Source organism: Gobio gobio (genome assembly GCF_949357685.1).
Source record: "Gobio gobio genome assembly, chromosome: 5".
NCBI classification, from domain to species: domain Eukaryota; kingdom Metazoa; phylum Chordata; class Actinopteri; order Cypriniformes; family Gobionidae; genus Gobio; species Gobio gobio.
The window spans coordinates 436,206-452,175 of NC_137101.1; positions in this window are offsets into that span (position 1 = coordinate 436,206).

Genomic DNA, 15,970 nt, shown 5'->3' on the forward strand with positions numbered 1-15,970 from the left:
TCTGACAAAAACAGGTGGTGAAGAAAAGACACCTGTAAACTGCAAAAGAATGAAGAATTAAGGTGAAGAATTAAGGGTGAAACCATCAGGAACCCTTTAGTCTCCAGCGCCACCATTTTCCAGAGCTGAACCTACCTGGAGTCTCCAGAAGTGAAGGTGTCAGGATCTCAGAGACTTCAGTTAGGTAAAGAATCCTAAAAAATGACCCCCACTAGATAAGAATCACAAGCTGAAGTGTTGTAAAATACATGAAGAAGGTTTTTTTATAGACTTTATGGACAGATAGGTTGAGAGTGACTCTTGAAGGACCAGCACCACATCCTCTAGCACCACTGTTTGAAGAATTCATCTTCCAGAATCTGGCAGTACGTTTTGGGAGTTCATATTAGTCCATCCTGAAGTCCGTTTTGCAGAGATGAACTAAAAATGAACTCCCAAAACGTACTGCCAGATTCTGGAAGATGAATAATTTGAGTGAATTACAAATCGAGTCTAATGAACTTAAAAGAGTTTCTTCCTCCTGTGGTGATTTGAGTGAATTACAAATCGAGGAGAGCGAAACTCTTTTAAGTTCATTAGACTTGATTTGTAATTCACTCAAATCACCACAGGAGGAGAAACTCTTTTATGTTATGAGTATATTCTCCTCTTCTCACCCTCTTGCAGAAGTGTAGATAATTTAAGTTAAGTTCATTACTCTTGATCTGCTGTGGTGTAATTCACATAAATCACCACATGAGGGAGAAACACATTTAAAATCTTTGGCCTTAGTTTGTTCTGGTGTAATTCACAAATCATGACAGAATGCACAGCTCGATTAACTCTAATGATTTATTTACAGATATGTTTGTTTGAACAGAAGACAGGAGACACAGAAAGTGTAAATAGATTTTATTGGCAGTTCAAATGTTTTTCTGCTCTCACCGTCTTAGAGAAGTGTAGCGCATTTAAGCTCATTAGAGATTCATCTGATCTAACAGCTGTAACTCACACTAATCACCACAGGAGGCGCAGTCACAAGCTGGAATATAAGATTCACTCGACAAAATGAAGAAATGTTGTCACACTAAAATCAATCTGACTTTCCATCAAGAATATCTCAGTATAAATAGATAATAAAAGTGAAATATAATTATACATTCTTGCTAAAGCTGAGTTCAACACAATCTCTGTGGTCGAGCAGATTCGCTTTTAGGTGTGAAAGTATTGGATCAAATCCAGCAGGTTGGAAAGTTTCTTGTGGCGCAAGCGGCTAAACACACGTTCTCTGATGCTGAGGTTGTGCTGGAGTTATGGGTTCAAATCCCACTATTGCTTATGTTAAATTGTTATTGATGCTGCAGAAAAACTTAACATCAAAAAACCCCAAAGTCAAAAGCACACAAGCTCTGTGGCTCAGTGGATGATCGTTCATCTGTCATTCATGAAAGTCTGGGTTCAAACCCCACAAATGTAAGTGTTTTTCATTATTTAAAGCAGAGCTCTCAATAAAACCTTGAGCAGAACATCAAACTCTCCTCAGACTCAGTGGCTCAGGAGTTAAAGCGTTGCGCTTCCATCTTGGAGACCTGGGTTCAAATCCCAATATTTCTGAAGTTAAATCGCTGTGGTGAAATCAGACAAAGTGGCCCAAACACCAGCTCTAGTGTGAAAGCCACAGTGGCTCAAGCGGCTAAACACATGTAGTTGTGGCCAAGGTTGCGCAGGAGGCACGGGTTCAAACCCCACCTCGGTGTGTTTTATTGTAGAATCATGGATGTGAAAAGTGAAATATAAGTTCCTTCACATGTCTCAGTAAGAGATCTGTGGCTCACAGGTAAGAGCGCTGCCTCACGGGTTCAGAGGTTGCTGGTTCGATCCCAGCCAGATCTCCGCGATACGGGTGAATGCTGTGTGTGTGAAGGGACGGGGATGATTCAGGTCCCCCCCGAACCCCACCACCATGTCCAGCAGGGGTTATGATACTTTATTTAATGAAAAAGAAAATTTAGCTGTATAAAAATGTTGCCCCGCCGTCCCTACCCCACCCGTTTAGGTTCCCATCATTTGCTTTTTAAAGGGGTGGCCCTCCAGAAAGAAAATGATGCTAACCTACACATTTAGCAGCAAACAACAAACATGATATACATGACCTGTCCATGAGCAGAAGTCCATCATTACAGTCACCGGCCACACGTCCCACAGTCTGCTTCTGATGATCCAAACACATCCTGTATTCTGTAGAGGAACATCAATACAGGCATCACTTCATATCTCAATATCACAATTATAAAGTTTGTCTAAATAAAAATGGATAAATGTGACCCATAAAGCGCACAGGTATATTTGTGGCAATACCCAACAACACATAGTTTGGGTCAAAATTATCGAGTTTTCTTTTATGCCAAAAATCATTGGGATATTAAGTAAAGATCATGTTCCATTAATATATTTAGTACATTTCCTACCATAAATAATATATCAAAAATGATTATTAGTAGTAATATGCATTGCTATTATAAAAATAAAAAAACAGGATTATTTTCCAGATTTTCAAAAAGTTGAATATGTATCAGCCAAATAGTGTCATATCCTAACAAACCATGCATTAATATAAAGCTTATTTATTCATCTTTCATCTCAATTATTAAAATATTGACTGGTTTTGTGGTCCAGGGTCACACATAAAAAAATGACATGTAGACATATTTAAATATTTTGAACTCTACAAAAGCATGAAACAGCAGGAACAGCACACATCTATTTCACCATACGAACATTAGAAGATGATTATTTGAACACTTATAAAGGTAAAGCAACAATTCACTGGTTCTTCTAAAGCTGTCAGTGAGTTCAGCAAGTAAACAAAGTCCGTGATCAAAAATTGATATCCTTTTAAATATGATTTTAGGTTAAAAACCCCATCGGGATTCTCTGGAAATCTGGCTTTAGTCCATGTTTGTGTTTTAGTGTTCGCGTGGAAACGCATTAATAACAACACATTACATTTGACATAACATTGAATAAACACACACAGGCCTGCTATAATCAATCACAAAACACAATGACGTATCAATACTTCATTACTTATCTAAAATTAAACATAAAGCGCAAAGAATAAGGACTTAATAAGGATAATGCAAGAGACTGTACATGATACTTACAGGTGAGTCGCGTCACTCGATTCCTGCGTTTTATCGAAGCGTGTGTCGGTTTTATTTGTTGATGGCTGGGATATGTGCTGGTTATTGATATTAAAATACTGTCATAAAGCTGTCATCCTCAGGATATGTATTTAAACGGTTTACTATACGTGTTGTTGCAACAAAACAAACTTCATGTCGCCAAGCACCCGAAGCAGAAGCCGCTTGCGCCGCCTAGTGGAGCGGATGAAAAACAGCGCTTCCGTTTCTACCACACAAATCATATTCGAATTATTATGCCTGCAGTTTCAAAGATGTTTCAAATTTGGTCACTGGCTATATTTTAGAAAGGTCATTCATACTTTAACATACTCATACTTAAGCAAAAGTCCCTATTTCTTGTATTAAAAGCGCATTCGCCAAATTACCAACGGCTTCCTCTTGTGGTCAACAAGTGTATCAACGTCAAACGAGTCGACAAACAAAATGGCCGTCGAAGGTGAGAGTTAGATTTAAATGTAATACATTTCACAACAAATGTCTCGGTTTGTCAGAGCAGCAGAGAAACATGGAGGATCTGTGAGTTTCAGTGAATGAACCAGATCAGCCTCAACTGAAGAGGAAAACTTGTGTTGTGTTGAGCTCAAAAGCACACGCTCAGAGGTAAACACACAAAATACAGGACAAAAGATCTTCCAAAACACTTTCAGTTGGGGAAAAGTAGTTGTGAGTTTGTTTATGTGAATGGATGGGCATAGAACTGACTGTTAAATGACATATATGACTATATTATCATGACATAATGCTAATGTGTTGAGGTGGCTCTTGGAGATCGTCTTGTTGCTGATGATCATAGCAGATTGAGGAGATCAGAAGATTCACCGCCTCCTGGAGGAGCATCTGATGCTGAGCGCTTCCCAATCCACGGCTCTTTCTGAAGCTCTGGCATATGATGGAGGAGGGCGGCAGTGAGCAGGAGTATATTCACCTCTCAGATGTTTGTTTGGGGGAACGGGCTGGAAAGTCAGCCTAACTGATCTACACAGAAATACAAAGACAAATGTCACTTTTTTACACAGGTTAACCTCTTAACCTCTGCACAGTATATCATCAAGTATATACTTTACATTTTAAATGTCTGTGGAGGAGCTCTGACCATGTGGTACCATTTGAAAGCTTAGAGTCATGGACATGTGCATCACTTTGGCATTTGTTGTACACAAAGTAACTTTACACTAAATTTCTCTGGCACCATTTCCGACCTGGATTTGGCCGACCCGAATTGAAAAGCTTCCTATACCCACATACAGTCGTCTCTAAATACACAATATTGGCGTCATTTTACAGGAAACCATTTGAACTTACATAAAACACTGCTAAAAGTGATAAACATGTGAGTATATGTTGTCTGAGCTGTAATAACCCCCCAAAAAAGAGGCGCTTTTTGATTTTCTTTTGGTTATAAATTCATCTTTGTAAGTTTTGGCCACTTCCACTAGATTTAAAAAAGATTTTGGTCTGGATCATGTATGCAAGATTTATTCAAATGAATCTGAATGGAGGAATATGAGCTTTTCCGAAATTATGTAATCACCAAAATTGTGTCTTTAGACCACTGTATGTGTTTATGGGAAGCTTTTCAATTTGGGTCGGCCGAATCCAGGCGGAAATCCCAAAAATGTTCCCAGAGCATATGTCTGGTCAGAGGGATTGATCACTCTTTGTGCATTTATTGGTTATTTGATTGAATAAATATACTTGTATGAAGCCTGTATCAAAATGACAGTTGACAACATGCGTTATATGTACAAACTAATCACTGCTATAACAACTAAAATGATGAATATTTCAGGCACAGGAGTGAGATCTGATCAGTGTGTCCCCCTTGTGGACATTAAGTGTGTCTGCATTTACATTTCAAAATAACACTGAAAGTGCACATGAAGTGCTTTATTTGGCCCTGTCCCAAATGGCACCGATCCTGATGAGCCACTTTCCTGAGTTTAGCTCCAACCGGATCAAAAACACCTGAAGCAGCAAATCAAGCATTACTAGAACCTTCAGGCAGGTGTGATGGACTCTTGATCTAAATGAAATAAAAACTCATTGAATAAGCAAATAATGTTTTCTACATTTGTTTCAATATCTCATGACATTAATAAAACCACATCCAAAACAGCTTTCACACACACTTGAACAGATTCAGAGCTTGTTCAAATGTTGCAGTAATTAATGCTGTAGCTAGACAGAAAATCTAATGATCCTAAAATCAAACTGCTGGAGGAGAATTGTTTGTCTTTACATTTGAAAGTCTAGGTTCAAATCCCCAATTTGCATAATTTTCATTACATAAAACCAAGCTCTCAATAAAACCTGATCCAAAACAACCACAGACTCTGTGTTTTAATCTTGAGATGCATGGGCTCAAATATCACATGTGTTCTGTTCAGTCTTTGATTATTTAAAACAAAGCTCTCAATAAAACACCGTCCAAAACACCAAACATACCACAGATTCAGTGGCTCAGGAGTTAAAGCGTCACCCTTTCGTCTTGGAGACATGGGTTCAAATCCCACTAATGCTTACATTAAATTGTTATTGATGCTGCAGAAAAACCTAAGATCAAAAAACCCCAAAGTCAAAAGCACACAAGCTCTGTGGCTCAGTGGATGATCGTTCATCTGTCATTCATGAAAGTCTGGGTTCAAATCCCACAAATGTAAGTGTTTTTCATTATTTAAAGCAGAGCTCTCAATAAAACCTTGAGCAGAACATCAAACTCTCCTCAGACTCAGTGGCTCAGGAGTTAAAGCGTTGCGCTTCCATCTTGGAGACCTGGGTTCGAATCCCAATATTTCTTAAGTTAAATCGCTGTGGTGAAATCAGACAAAGTGGCCCAAACACCAGCTCTAGTGTGAAAGCCACGATGGCACTAGTGGCTAAACACACGTTGGTTGCGGACAAGGCTGCGCTAGAGGCATGGGTTCAAACCCCACCTCGGTGTGTGTGGGGATCACACCAAAGAAAGAAAGCTGTGGCAGCAGCAAAAGTACCTGGGGCGGTACAGCGAATAAGAGGCGATTGGTGAAGGAAACCGGACACTCAGTACGAGACGGGTTCTCTGGGGCGGTAAAACAGACCGGCTACAGCCGAGAAAAACACGGACCAGAAGCAAAACAGACACGGACTAACACACATACCTGGGGCGGTGAAACAACCACAGTGTGAGAGATGCAGGCCGGATCGAGAGGTGGGCGTGTGCCAGGAGGAAAGAGAGGCGGACCTGAGGAAAGAGAGGCGGACCTGAGGAAAGAGAGGCGGACCTGAGGAAAGAGAGGCGGGCCTGAGGAAAGAGAGGCGGGCCTGAGGAAAGAGAGGCGGGCCTGAGGAAAGAGAGGCGGGCCTGAGGAAAGAGAGGCGGGCCTGAGGAAAGAGAGGCGGGCCTGAGGAAAGAGAGGCAGACCTGAGAGAGGAAGGAAGGAAGGGAAGACAGCAAAGAGGGGGGAAAAAAATTTTTGGTTAATTTTTTTTATAATAATAATAATAAAAATAATTTAAAAAAAAAGATACAAAGTAAAAAAAAAAAAACTCCAAAACACACGCACACACAAAATCTCTGCAGCAGGGCTGGGGTTTGAACCCAGGTCTCCAGCGTCAGGCTTGATTTTCACAGCACAGGCTCTGCCCACTGGACCACTGCCATCTCACAGTGAGAGAGGATAATGTGCTGGATTTAAAGTAAACCCATAGGCACACATTTAAAAAAAAAAAATGTATCTTAAATCCTATTGTTTAACATTACATTAAAAATTATTCAATAAAATTAGTTTTTAAAAGTGTCTAAAAAATCAGATTTTTTAAAAGCATCTAAAAAATATATATATATTATTAATAATTAAAATATGTTGAAAATATTTTAAAAAGTAAATCAATTTATTTTAAAATGAAATGAACTGACACAATGATATACACCAGTAGAGCTGGATAAACTGGTGGTTCATTAATCGCACAAACTATAATGTTATTAATTGAATTCTTTGCAATACAGCAGTGTATATTAGAGCTGGGTATTGACACAAATTTCACAATTCGATTCGATTTTAATACTTAGGGCTGTGCAATATTGAAGAAAAATGCGATATGCAATACCTTGTTAAATAATGCGATATTCGATATGTGATATGATATTGCTTTAAGTGTGTAAAATTTGTTTAAATTATTATTATTTTTAAAATAAGTGATGGGCAATTCATTAATCGTGATTAATCACATCCAAAATAAAAGTTTATGTTTACATAATATATGTGTGTGTGTACTGTGTATAATTATTATGTATATAAATACACACACATGCATGTATATATTTAAGAAAAAAATTATATTTATATACAAGATAAATTATATAAATATATATACAGTAAATACTTGCAAATATTTCTTAAATATATACATGAAGGAGTGTATTTATATATACATAACATTATACATTTATGTAATATGGTGCATATTTTAAGTAAAATGCTCCTACAGTTATTTTTCTTGCTGACTAACGAGTTTATGAACACTGGATGCAGTGGCGTAGCAGAAAGTTGATGATGGCTGGGCCGGAATAATTCACATTACCCCTTCATTTGGAGGAAAAATCCAACTGAAACATTGCAAAATAGCTCAAAGTATTCCGCATATGTTGGACCTTTTATTGTCTATTGTCTTGTAATATATTCATCTTCTACATGTTGCCGCCTTCTCAAGCCCCGTACGAGCTGTGTGTGATGTTTGAGCGCCACGCGCTGCTAGTTGGATTCGAATCCGGATATTGCCGCGGAGAAGAACATAACATTACAACTGGCGTAAAGACGAAACTGAAGAGACGAATTAGCATATTTGTATTAATATTAGAATAGAGTTCTAATGCATGACAAAATAAATCACATTTAAAATAATTATTGAAGAATTGTTAAACGTTAGAAAATAGTATTATTAAAAAAATCATAATTTAGCTACGCTAGTGACTGGATGTGGTTTTCCTGAGGTAAATGTGACATGACATTAGCCACGTTTACATGCGCACTTTTATTGTCATTCTGATTAAAATCATTCCGATTGAAAGATTGGCTGGACTGTTTACATGAGACGTTATCTAAACCCATCTGGTGTTCACATGTGCTGACTTTCAGCCGGAATCATTTTGTGACATGCGCATGATTCGTAACGTTAGTATCGTGGATCAATAGTTCTGTGTTGGTCAATTTTATATTTATTTATTTTTCTGTGGGTGGACATGCCGTAGTTTAAACTAATTTATGTTCTATACAATGGCTATTTCAAGAGCTGTGAATGATGAATGCGGAATCAAAATTATTTCAATTCATTTATTTTGAAAAACACAAAATTAATTATAAAATGCACCAAAATTATTAATAAAAACATGGGATGCACGGTGACACAAGAATGAAAGCATTCAAGACGTGCTCCGCATACTAGTACTAAACAAAAGTAATTAAAGTAGACTGTGGGTAATGTTACTTAACCAATTTGAAGCAGTTGTTTAATTTTTTTATTTTTATATCTAACTTACAAGAAACAAAATTTCGACATGTCCTCTCCAGCAGCTTGAATGTTCCCTGTTGCCATGGCAACTCTCAACGGCCACCAGGACTTATACAGTTTTATAAAAGCTATTCATTATTTGTTGTAAAGTGTAAGAATCACCTCAAAAATGAATTCTTCTGTCAGGCGCAGTTGAAGCCGAGGACAAACGCTGTCAGATGAGATGCTGTAGCCTCTCTGTCATTATTCCAACATTGTGTTCATAACTTGTTACGAAATAAAAAGTTTAATACCTCAGAAACATGAACTTTCCTCTCTTGTCAACATTAGCCTGGTGTGAGCGCGGCACACACTCTTCAGTTATGGAGGCGCGCGCTGTATATCACGTCACAGAAAGACGTCACTCACAGTTCTCGGATCAGTCGTTTACACGCTGGAATGTTTCGTTTGATCGGTTCATGAAAAGGTTTATCCCACCCCTCTCAAACCCATTACAATTTCATTCGGTTTAGCCATTTTTATTCCGATTGAGGCGTTTATATGGAGCATTTTCATTCGGATTGGACTTTTAAACCGATTACAGAGCTCCATGTAAACACACCTATTGTTCACAAGCTGTTTTACTGACTGAAGCGGCTGAAGCGCGGCTGAAACACTGAGCGAGTCCATGTGACATCATACAGATTTCGGTAAGTTGTACTGTGTCTTTTAACACTTTCGGATGCTCACTCGTTTATTTCTAGCCTGGCTCCGCCCTCCTCCGTACTTCCACTCAATGTTAATTTTCCTTCAGTTCTCCGTCTGGGACTGCGGTATAGTCTTAGGTTTTCTCCGAACAAATTTTTACTGGTCCAATCAGTGAACAGAGGGCGTGGCCGAGAGCGATGGCGTTGATGTCGTGCGCTAGTTTGAGTTGTAGTTCAGGAATGGCGGCGGAGAAAAGATGCGAGTGAAGCCATTCAGTCCGTCGTGGCAGCGCTGCCGAATATCCAGAAGTTAAAGCCGGAGCAAGAACAATCTGTGCCGCCTTCAAGGAAGTGAACGCTTGTCAATGGAGAGACTCTCTGAACAAATGAATGTGTGAGAGTCTGGCAGGATCAGGCTAGTTTGTTTCGCGCTGTAACTGATATTAAAGCGGATGAGTTCACGTGAGATGGGCGGTGCGCGCTCCCGCTTCTTTTGAGCTGCGCACGAGCGCCAAAACGCTATTTATGTTTTTGAATTTCGTAATAAAATGGACGTAATTTGAAATCTGAGACTTTGTTTCATATCAACAGTAAAAAAGCACAAGGATTATTGCGTTTTATTGGATGGGAGGCGCGCTATAATGTTTATTTCATTAATCAAATGAAAACAGGATGACTAATCGATTCTTGGGATTTAAGAATCGATTTCGTTTCATAAAAATGAGAATTGATTAAAATCGAGAAATCAATATTTTTTTACCCAGCCCTAATAATAATCTTTATTAATTTTGCAGACGCTTTGGTCCAACGTGACTTACAAATGAAGAATACAGCAAGCGATTCGTTGAGAAGAGGCAAATATAAACACAAAAGTGCTCAAAATGCATTGCTAAGAGTAGCATAAACTAGAATAGGGAGGGATTAAAGGAACGTGAAAGCATAGATTTTTGTTTTGTTTATGATGATGATATTTAAAGCTAACTTTGTGTTCAATATTTACAAAAATTATATAATGAGAATGTACAAACTGTGTTTTTGTCATCATTATGGTACACTTATAGTAAGTGTTTACATTGGGACTATTTCAGGCCGGTCTGGTAGGAACCGCCGCGGAGGAGCACAGTCCCTGCGTGACTCGCCATAAACATACACAGAGAGAAGTAGCTCCGGCTGCAATGTTCATCCGCGAGACGCAGTTCTGTTTATTAACGGCCAGAGCGCAATAAGTTACGGACTGCAGCTTTAACAAAACAAATGTTTGTTGTTCCAGTATATAATTAGAAATATCTGTCCATTTAGAGTTAAATGAGATTTTCCTTCACAGTAAGCAACAGTAAACAAAGACGGATTGATATATGATGGTGTACATCGGCTGTACAAACGGTGCATTGTGGGATAGAATGAGGGCACTCAATAACGTCCACTATGGTTTCGGACACCACTACAAATGTTCCCTCAAATAGTGCCCTATTGAAGGGTATAGGGGCCGATTTCAGATTCAGCCCATGTAAACAAAGCATGTGATAACCCTTTATAGAAGATGCGAATGCATTCAAACATGCTTAGCTGTCAAACAACAACACCTTTGGTTAGAGATCCCAGGTACTAGTTACCCGTTTGTACTAGTTATTTAAAAGAGAAATGCATTGTGGATACTTACAGGTGAGTAGCGCGTGCCGGTTTCCTGTAGCGTTACTTTATCGCAGCGTGTGCCGGTTTTGTTTGTTTATGAGCTGTTGAGTAACATTAAGAGTCTGTCGCTGAGCTGTCATCTGCACTTAAAACAGTCCCTACACGCGTTAGTTGTGAAACAGGGAAAGAGTCGTCGTGTTGTCAAGCGTCTGAAGGTGTGTCAGACTGAACGTGAAAGCCGCGTGCGCCCCCTAGTGTAGCGGACAGAGAACTGCACTTCAGTTTCTACATCCACATTGCCAATATACTTTTGGGGAAAAGTTTGATCACTGACCTAATTCCAAAACATCTAGCCTAATTTAACACTTGCATACTCAGGCAAAACACCGTATTTATTAGGGTAAGTGGAAGTCAAATGGAAAATAAGTGATCGTCTGGAAATCTCTTTCTCAGTTTTGTCTCAATCATTCAGAACCAATGAAACTAAAGAAATCCTTTCATGAGGAACGGCTTGAGATTCAAACCCAGGACTCAATGATTGAAGCACCACAGCTCATCTCATGAGCCTCTGAGTCTGAGACGCTGACGCTGTTCTTGAGTTTTATGGAGATCTTTGTGTTATATAATCGACTCATTAGGTGTGTATCGCTGAGAGATGTTGCTTCAGATTTAAAGTTCATCTCAACGTGTTTCAGCTCATCATTGATTGAGAACTCATTGCCTACTCTGTCCAGAAACAAACACACAAAACATCTTTTATGATTTATTATCCAATTACGGGAAAACCAGAGCTACACTTTAATTAAATGAAAAGCTGCTTGACTTTGAAATATGCGAACATATATATGTGACCTTTGGATTATCTGACCCGGGTTGTCGCACCCTTCATCAGCACACACACACACACACACTCAGTTTGTAGAAAATATTTGAATTTATTTCCTGCACACAGAGCAGTGGAAAAGAGAGAGAGATGGTGAGTTCGGGAAAGATAAAGCTCCATCCATTCAAAATATATTTAATCTCATTAGAACGCACATGGAAAAATCATAGAATTCATGAAAACAGGAATAAAGTATCAAAATACCCGTAATATAAACAGAAAACACATTCCAAAACTCAATCAGTGTCTATTGTTTACAATCCTTTCCAGCTACAACAGAACCAACTCAGTTCTCTCCATAGATGTCCATAAAAAAGGCTAAATGTCTTACGGCTGAGTCTCTAACTTCTAATTATGGATGCTTGAACAAATTATGAATAATTTTTCATAAGTATGCAGTGTCATAACTACATCTCTGACGTTTATAACAAACCAAAAAGTTTTAGAATCGGTAGAAAATTGAGCAAGTTATAGTTATTTAAAAAGTGCAAGCACCATTAAAACAATGTTATGAGTGAGCGAGCTGACTGTGACAAGATGGCCGCCAGGTGCAGACGTCCACCTCCATTGGCCAGCAGCGGACGAGACATCTAGCCTTTATTATGTATATCTATGGTTCTCTCTAGCTCTGCTGCAGATCTTACGAACTCCGGGTGCAACAGCGCCACCAGTGTAAGCAATAGGAAACGCAATCCCATTACTGCGGGATTTACTTAAAGAACCCTTACAACATTTATTTATCTCGTTACATATATATGCTAAAAATATGCTATAAATAAACTTATTATCATTTAAGTTATTCTTTGTATCATTTGTGTTATTTTGAATGTTTTAAAAAAAAACGTATATATGCAAAAAAACAGAAGATCTGAAAAGAGTTTCTCCTCCTGTGGTGATTTGAGTGAATTACAAATCTAGTCTAATGAACTTAAAAGAGTTTCTCCTCCTGTGGTGATTTGAGTGAATTACAAATCTAGTCTAATGAACTTAAAAGAGTTTCTCCTCCTGTGGTGATTTGAGTGAATTACAGATCTAGTCTAATGAACTTAAAAGAGTTTCTCCTCCTGTGGTGATTTGAGTGAATTACAAAATCTAGTCTAATGAACTTAAAAGAGTTTCTCCTCCTGTGGTGATTTGAGTGAATTACAAATCTAGTCTAATGAACTTAAAAGAGTTTCACCTCCTGTGGTGATTTGAGTGAATTACAGATCTAGTCTAATGAACTTAAAAGAGTTTCTCCTCCTGTGGTGATTTGAGTGAATTACAAATCTAGTCTAATAAACTTAAAAGAGTTTCACCTCCTGTGGTGATTTGAGTGAATTACAAATCGAGTCTAATGAACTTAAAAGAGTTTCTCCTCCTGTGGTGATTTGAGTGAATTACAGATCTAGTCTAATGAACTTAAAAGAGTTTCGCCTCCTGTGGTGATTTGAGTGAATTACAAATCGAGTCTAATGAACTTAAAAGAGTTTCTCCTCCTGTGGTGATTTGAGTGAATAACAAATCTAGTCTAATGAACTTAAAAGAGTTTCTCCTCCTGTGGTGATTTGAGTGAATTACAAATCTAGTCTAATGAACTTAAAAGAGTTTCTCCCTCCTGTGGTGATTTGAGTGAATTACAAATCTAGTCTAATGAACTTAAAAGAGTTTCACCTCCTGTGGTGATTTGAGTGAATTACAAATCGAGTCTAATGAACTTAAAAGAGTTTCTCCTCCTGTGGTGATTTGAGTGAATTACAAATCGAGTCTAATGAACTTAAAAGAGTTTCTCCTCCTGTGGTGATTTGAGTGAATTACAGATCTAGTCTAATGAACTTAAAAGAGTTTCGCCTCCTGTGGTGATTTGAGTGAATTACAAATCGAGTCTAATGAACTTAAAAGAGTTTCTCCTCCTGTGGTGATTTGAGTGAATAACAAATCTAGTCTAATGAACTTAAAAGAGTTTCTCCTCCTGTGGTGATTTGAGTGAATTACAAATCTAGTCTAATGAACTTAAAAGAGTTTCTCCCTCCTGTGGTGATTTGAGTGAATTACAAATCTAGTCTAATGAACTTAAAAGAGTTTCACCTCCTGTGGTGATTTGAGTGAATTACAAATCTAGTCTAATGAACTTAAAAGAGTTTCACCTCCTGTGGTGATTTGAGTGAATTACAAATCGAGTCTAATGAACTTAAAAGAGTTTCTCCCCCCTGTGGTGATTTGAGTGAATTACAGATCGAGTCTAATGAACTTAAAAGAGTTTCACCTCCTGTGGTGATTTGAGTGAATTACAAATCTAGTCTAATGAACTTAAAAGAGTTTCACCTCCTGTGGTGATTTGAGTGAATTACAAATCGAGTCTAATGAACTTAAAAGAGTTTCTCCCCCCTGTGGTGATTTGAGTGAATTACAGATCGAGTCTAATGAACTTAAAAGAGTTTCTCCCTCCTGTGGTGATTTGAGTGAATTACAAATCTAGTCTAATGAACTTAAAATAGTTTCTCCCTCCTGTGGTGATTTGAGTGAATTACAAATCTAGTCTAATGAACTTAAAAGAGTTTTGTCTCCTGTGGTGATTTGAGTGAATTACAAATCGAGTCTAATGAACTTAAAAGAGTTTCTCCTCCTGTGGTGATTTGAGTGAATTACAAATCTAGTCTAATGAACTTAAAAGAGTTTCTCCCTCCTGTGGTGATTTGAGTGAATTACAAATCTAGTCTAATGAACTTAAAAGAGTTTCACCTCCTGTGGTGATTTGAGTGGATTACAAATCTAGTCTAATGAACTTAAAAGAGTTTCACCTCCTGTGGTGATTTGAGTGAATTACAGATCGAGTCTAATGAACTTAAAAGAGTTTCTCCCTCCTGTGGTGATTTGAGTGAATTACAAATCTAGTCTAATGAACTTAAAAGAGTTTCTCCCTCCTGTGGTGATTTGAGTGAATAACAGATCTAGTCTAATGAACTTAAAAGAGTTTCACCTCCTGTGGTGATTTGAGTGGATTACAAATCTAGTCTAATGAACTTAAAAGAGTTTCACCTCCTGTGGTGATTTGAGTGAATTACAGATCGAGTCTAATGAACTTAAAAGAGTTTCACCTCCTGTGGTGATTTGAGTGAATTACAAATCTAGTCTAATGAACTTAAAAGAGTTTCTCCTCCTGTGGTGATTTGAGTGAATTACAAATCTAGTCTAATGAACTTAAAAGAGTTTCTCCTCCTGTGGTGATTTGAGTGAATTACAAATCTAGTCTAATGAACTTAAAAGAGTTTCTCCCTCCTGTGGTGATTTGAGTGAATTACAAATCGAGTCTAATGAACTTAAAAGAGTTTCTCCCTCCTGTGGTGATTTGAGTGAATTACAAATCGAGTCTAATGAACTTAAAAGAGTTTCTCCCTCCTGTGGTGATTTGAGTGAATTACAAATCGAGTCTAATGAACTTAAAAGAGTTTCTCCCTCCTGTGGTGATTTGAGTGAATTACAAATCGAGTCTAATGAACTTAAAAGAGTTTCTCCCTCCTGTGGTGATTTGAGTGAATTACAAATCGAGTCTAATGAACTTAAAAGAGTTTCTCCCTCCTGTGGTGATTTGAGTGAATTACAAATCGAGTCTAATGAACTTAAAAGAGTTTCTCCCTCCTGTGGTGATTTGAGTGAATTACAAATCGAGTCTAATGAACTTAGAAGAGTTTCAGCTCCTGTGGTGATTTAAGAGAATTACAAATCGAGTCTATAATGAACTTAAGAGTTTCTCCCTCCTGTATTCCGTAGATCCATGCATTTGCTCTTAAATTGACATAACCCTAATATGACAGTGTATTAGATCCGTGTATTCGCTCTTAAAGTGACAGTACCCTAATATGACAGTGTATTAGATCCATGCATTCGCTCTTAAAGTGACAGTACCTAATATGACAGTGTATTAGATCCGTGCATTCGCTCTTAAAGTGATAGTACCTAATATGACAGTGTATTAGATCCGTGTATTCGCTCTTAAAGTGACAGTACCTAATATGACAGTGTATTAGATCCGTGTATTCGCTCTTAAAGTGACATAACCCTAATATGACAGTGTATTAGATCCGTGTATTCGCTCTTAAAGTGACAGTACCCTAATA